The sequence below is a fragment of the Echinops telfairi genome, unplaced genomic scaffold (genome assembly GCF_000313985.2).
Source record: "Echinops telfairi isolate 266 unplaced genomic scaffold, ASM31398v2 ScPeMD7_70;HRSCAF=299, whole genome shotgun sequence".
Classification (NCBI taxonomy): domain Eukaryota; kingdom Metazoa; phylum Chordata; class Mammalia; order Afrosoricida; family Tenrecidae; genus Echinops; species Echinops telfairi.
Genome location: NW_022103968.1, coordinates 72,285,833 through 72,291,834, shown reverse-complemented (window position 1 = coordinate 72,291,834; position 6,002 = coordinate 72,285,833). Strand labels below are relative to the sequence as shown.

Genomic DNA, 6,002 nt, shown 5'->3' with positions numbered 1-6,002 from the left:
GCTGTAGTGAGAGCTTTGAGACCGTTTCAAGTAGCTTAACACTGGTCAGGGCCCAGTGGCAAAGAATAAATCCATAAATTTGACCATAAATGTTTTCATAATTTGTGCTGCAAATAATACCATCGAGAGGGTGAAAAAAAAAAAAAAGACAGTGAAAAGACAGCCTATACAGGAAGAGGAGCTATTAGCAAGTCCGATGCCTTACAAGAGTCCAGTAGTCAGAATATATAAAGAATTCTCACAATTCTATCACAAAAAGACAAATAACCCAAGTAAGAGTAAGGCAAAAATTCTGAATTGACATTTCTGCAAAGACACACGAATAAATAGCCAATAAGCACAGGAAAAGATGTTCAGCACTGCTAGTTAGCTGGGAAATGGAAATCAAAACCATAATGCGACACCACTTCCCAAGCCCTTGGATGGTGCAATAACAAAGACAGGGTTACAAGTGCTGGTGGAGATGTGGAGAATTGGAGCCCTTTCTACTGCTGGTGGGACTGTAACATGGTGCAGCTGTGGTGGCCGTTTCTCATGAAAGGAAACAGAGTTAGCATACGACCCTACAATTCCATTCCCAGGTGTGGTTCGACATACGAGCAAGTATCCCCACCGCAACTGGAAATGAGCTCCCTGCAGGCTTCCCTAACGCACGTTTTCCGCTAGGCAGCATCGGCAACTCGCTCTGAGTGAGTGCACCAGTGGTATCGTCTGGGAAGGTTCTCTCTGGTCACGGGGAATTTTTACATAAAAGCAGTTTCACGAGAACCTTGTTTTTTATGATGACCCATTTCAGAGAACAACGTGCAGCTGTGAAATTTTGTTTCCTGCTTGGGGAAAAATGCTGCAGAAACGGTTGTAATGTTGAACACAGCTTACCAGGACAGTGCTATGGGAAAAAACTCAAGTGTACATATGAGCAGTTTTCTCGTTTCAAAAGAGGTGAAATGTTGACCGATGACAAACCTCGCCTAGACATCCATCAGCTTCCTGAACGGAGCCAATCCCAGAAGCTGAGAAGTGATCTCACTGTCACCAAGAGCAGCCAGGAACAGAGTCTATCTTTGGACACAGGGTTCTGTGCTGAGAAACTCCTAGACCAGGCATCCTCAAACTACGGCCCGCAGGCCACATGTGGCCCGCCGAGGACATGTACCTGGCCTGCCAGGTGTGTTTGCCCCGTTTGTTTTTTTACTTCAAAATAAGATATGTGCCGTGTGCATAGGAATTTGTTCATAGTTGGGGTTTTTTTTTTTTAAACTATTAGTTTGGCCCTCCAAAAGGTCTGAGGGACAGTGAACTGGCCCCCTGTTTAAAAAGTTTGAGGACCCCTGTCCTAGACCAAGGAGACAAAGAGAAAGGGCTTTAACGCCTGAATCCGCAAGACACAAGACAGCAAGAAGTAGTGCTAGAAAATTGGCGGCAGCAGCAGAACCAGAGACTGAGGCAGAAAGATGCAGTGGTCTTCCCTGACTTTAAAGCCAGGCAGCTGCAGTGGATGTGCCAGCCCACAGAGTGAGAGCCGAATGCCTTTGCACAGAAGGCTGGCTGGTGGAGTAGAGTACTTCTGGGCATGTATTGGAAGAATTAAAGAGCTTTGTAACATTCAAGCAAGACAGAGGCCAGGCTTCAGGACTGAAGCCAAGAGAGACGCCTGCCTGTGGGTAGAGTTGAGAACGATATCCACAGGTGTAGTAGTTACATAATCTGCTGTCAACTTGCATAGGGGTGGAGTCTAGCCTGTCAATCAGGTCACAGCTTGATGACCTCATTTGAAGGCTCAACGGAGATAAATAGCTCACTAGAGTCCAGATACAGAGAGACTCTCTGCTTGATCTTCCTGCTGACAAGACACATGAGCTAAACTGATGGGACCAGAGCCCTGGAGCTGGAGGAGCCACGTAGAGACCCACGTCAGTGCTGAGATGCTTCTACCGCCACTGGATCCACAAGGCTTCCCACTCACTGCCCTGTGATCTTCCTGCATTAGACATCATTGCATGTGCTGCATGAGTCTGAAGAGGAATTTATAGACTGATATTGGATATATGGACTAATATCGGACTTATGAACTTGATCTGGACTGGGCTGGGATGTTTTCTTGATATACAATTACTCTTGATATAAACCTCTTTTATACACACGAGTCTCCCTGGATTTGTTTCTCTACTCTACCCGGACTAACACAACAGGTATTCCTGATCCTAAATTGTAACTGCTACCTCCCTAATCAAACTGATAAGTGTGAGTACAATCTCTGAGTTCTGTGTGGCATTGCAACAAATCATCAAGCCACAGAGTAGCAAAGAGTGCCATGGCTGGTGTCATAATTGGTGAAGAGGTTGGAGAGTGGAGCTGTATATCTGACCTCCACCTCATAGGGACCAGCCTTGAGTAGGGATCATGAGTCTCCTATCCAGAAGACAGACCAGCTCAAATGCCTCTGTGCCATGACTATGCCACGTATTTTCATGAGAGAACTGAAGGCATAGTCCACATGTTAGATTGTACTAGAATGATCGTAGCAGCCCTATTCATCAGAGCAGCTGCTAGAAAGACAGAGGCAAGCCAGGGAGCCATCGGAGGTTGAATGGTAGATGGACATAGGATCCAGAGTGTTCTTCAGCAATAAGTAACATTATAGGGACAGCTGGCTCTGTGCTGTCCACTCTGGCACACGGCCTCCAACAGCCCCTTTCCTGGGGCAGCTCTGATGATCCTATGTCACTCTAAACCCAACCCAACTCATTGTGATCCTAGAGAATGGAGTAGAACTGTCCTTCGAATTTTCGAGGTTGTGAATCCTTACTGGAACAGAAAGCCTCATCTTTCTCTTGAGAAGGAGGTGGTGGTTTCCAAATGGTGACCTTGGGATTTGTGGCCCAATGTGTAACCCACTATATTACCAGAGTGCCTCTGTGTCACACTTTGCTAGCCGCCAAATCAGATGGGACCTCCTCAGGTCCCTGTCCCCACCACAGCAGGCCAACACCCTCCACCTGCTACTCAGAGCATTGTCTATGGGTTTAAAACCCAATTGTTTAACATTCAAGAGGCCCAGTTTGGGTCTTAAAATCTGGTGAGCAGCCACCTACGCTGCAACTATTGATCTCTCCTCATCCAGAAGTAAAAAGAGGGGAGGAAAATGAGCATGCATGGAAACAGTTAGTCCAAAGGAGTAATGACCACGTGACCATCAGTCTCCATGCCGCTGAGACCAGAAGAAGTAGATGGTGCCCGGCTACTACTACCAAATGCTCTGAAAGGGATCCCATTAAAAGATCCTGGAACAGAGTGGGAGAAAATATGGCCCAGAACTTAAAATCGTAAAAGAGATCAAGTTTACAGGTCAGAGAGACGAATTAAACCCCGAGGACTATGGCCTGTGGCTATTCTTCAGGAACTGAACTCACCCCCATGGCTCAGTTTTCAGCCCAACGACAGGCAGGTCCACAAGGGAGCAACAGCACTAGGGAGGCGCCCACTTCTTGAGATCAAGGTGGCTACTTTGCCCAAGAACAAAGCTCAGCAGGGTTAGGAGAGAAGGAGGGATGGAAATGGGGAGCAAGTGGGATGTGTTAGGCAGAAATGAGAGTTGGTGGGGCAAGCAAGTGGAACAATACCCTGACCAAGTGAAAAACACTCGGAGGACATTGCGACAAACCAAGCCTCCCCTCCTCGTCGGTGACCTTCCAAGCCCAGATGCAGGAGGCTAACCATTGCAGATAATGCTGAACACTGCAGCTTAGTTCCCAGCTTTGCAGACAGCCAAATCTCAATGGAAAATTCCCCAGCTACTCCCTCCCCAAGACCCGGGCTATGAAACTCTTCACCTCGCACCCAGAGAGCATGACTTCTCTGGCCCCAATTAGGGACCCATGAACCTCGCCCGGGAGCTCTGAAATAAACCTTTAAAACTATTTTCTGCCTTTGCCTTCTTTCTTTCTGTCGCCAAAACTACCTTACAGGATGAGGCTGTTCCATGGTGGGAATAGCCATCAACGAGAAGAAACAAACCGTGTCCGAATGGTTGAATGGGAAACGGCTCTGCTCTGCCGACCTTTGCCCCATTCACAATAAAAGAGAGGCCCCAGCTTTGCGCCAGAACAGCTGACTTGCTCATCCCGGTACTGCTTTCCTATCTCCACCCTTCCCATCTGCCCAACATCCACCTCCTTGTCCCGCGGACGACAGGGACCCCTCTCATTAGAGCAGAGTCCTGGCTCAGTCCAGCCAGCTCAGGGCGGGCTAACAGCAAGCTGCAAGGCCTTCTGGTCTGGCTTCTGGGTCGGCTTGATCCGGACACACCTTCACCAGGTACGCCCATTGTGCCCAGGCCCATATGGCTGCTGCACAGAGTGCAGGGCACACATGGCTGAGGGCCCAGTGCCAGCGCCAGAAAAAGGAAAAGGGCAACAGGTGCAGAGGCTGGATATGTGAGGGCGTGCCGCTTGAGCAGGAGCATCTGGCAGCCTCACTGAGCCGCAGCCTGAGTCCGAGGGGGCAGAGAGCAGCATGAGAGCAGCATGGAAGCAGCGTGACGAGCGGTGGGAGTGAAAAGGGTGGATGAGCGGGGCAGACCCTGTGACCTGGAGGCTTCTGGTGGCTGAGTGAAGGGTAGGAAGTCGTCTTAAGAACTAAATCTAAAAAAAAAAATCTAAAAAAAGTAAAAAATAAAAAAAAAGAACTAAATCTATAACGTGCCACCCTGCAGGAGCCCTGATGGTGTAGTGGTTACATACAAGGCTGTGATCTGCAAGGTCAGCAGTTCAAAACCGCCAGCCTCTTTAGGGAGAAACACAGGGCTTTCTACTTCTGTTAACAGTTACAGTCTCAAAAATTGACAGGAGCAGTTCCAGCCTATTCTATATGGTGACTGTGAGCCCGCATCAACAGGGTGGCAGTGGGTGCTGGGCCATGCTGGCTGACTGCTGTGTAAACAGAGAACAGGAAATGCTGGGAGCAGGGAACAGAGTGGTGGCTGCTGGCACAACCTCTCAGAGGTGACAGGGCTCCTGGTTGGCTCTGAGAATGGACAGGCCACCCCTGCACCTACTCCATTGTTACGCAGGGAACATTCCCAGCAGGCTCTCTCTAGGTAGTGTGCACAAAGCAGTAAGACTGTTGTGCCCCTGGGGGTGAAGGATGTACACATACCTTCCTTGGCACAGGCCAGGCCGCCAGATCCCCCGCCAATCACCAGGAGGTCATAGTCTTGCTGCCCTGCGGTGGTCAAAGATAGGAAGTGAATAGGGGGTAGAATGTGGGGCCCCCAGAACTTCCAGAGTGTACCCCATACACAACGTAACAAAACACTGCCCGAGGGCGGTCTTGGCTAGGACTACTGTGAGCCAAAGCGTTCATTGGCTGGTTTGGGGAAGAAGACCACCAGCCAGGTCTTTCTTGTGTGGAAGCTCTGCTGAAACCTGCTCAGCATCCCCGCAACACGGATGGCACACGAACCCTCGGCTCCACATGGCAAGGGAAAACTCTGCTGCTGTGCCACCCGTGCCTTAGACATTGTTGTCAGTGCCAGAAAGCTGCTTCCAACGCACAGTGACTCCACGCACAACAAAAGGACCCGCAGCCCCGTCCTGCGCCAGCCTCACAAGAGCTCCTGGGCTTCAGCCCACTGTCGTAGCCAGAGTGTCAATCCAGCTCAGGGAGGATCTTTTCTTTACTGCTGCCCCTCCATTCTACCAAGCATGAGTCAATTCCAACTCATTCCAGCCTGAAAGAACAGAGTGGAACTGCTCTATAAGACTCCTGAGGTTGTCAATATTGATAGAAGTCGACACTTGTTTTCTAATCATTTTATTGGGGGCTCGTACAACTCTTATCACAATCCATCCATCCATCCATCCATCCATTGTGTCAGCACATTTGTTGCCATCATCATTTTCAAAACATTTCCTTTCTACTTGAGCCCTTGGTATCAGCTCCTCATTTTTCTCCCTCTCTCCCCCACCCTTCCTCCCTCACAAACCCTTGATAATTTAAAA

General features: G+C 49.2%; 1 protein-coding gene across 2 annotated transcripts in view; it reads right to left on the bottom strand.

The window, feature by feature from the left end:
* Window positions 1-5,223, bottom strand: part of TXNRD2 (thioredoxin reductase 2) — a 77,978-nt gene extending 72,755 nt beyond the window's left edge. For both annotated transcript variants that reach the window (XR_006680144.1, XM_004701202.2), the window contains exon 1: window positions 5,158-5,223. The gene's annotated coding sequence lies outside the window, so the exon portion shown is untranslated. The remainder of the gene's footprint in view (window positions 1-5,157) is intronic.
* Between the last annotated feature and the right edge of the window lie 779 nt (window positions 5,224-6,002).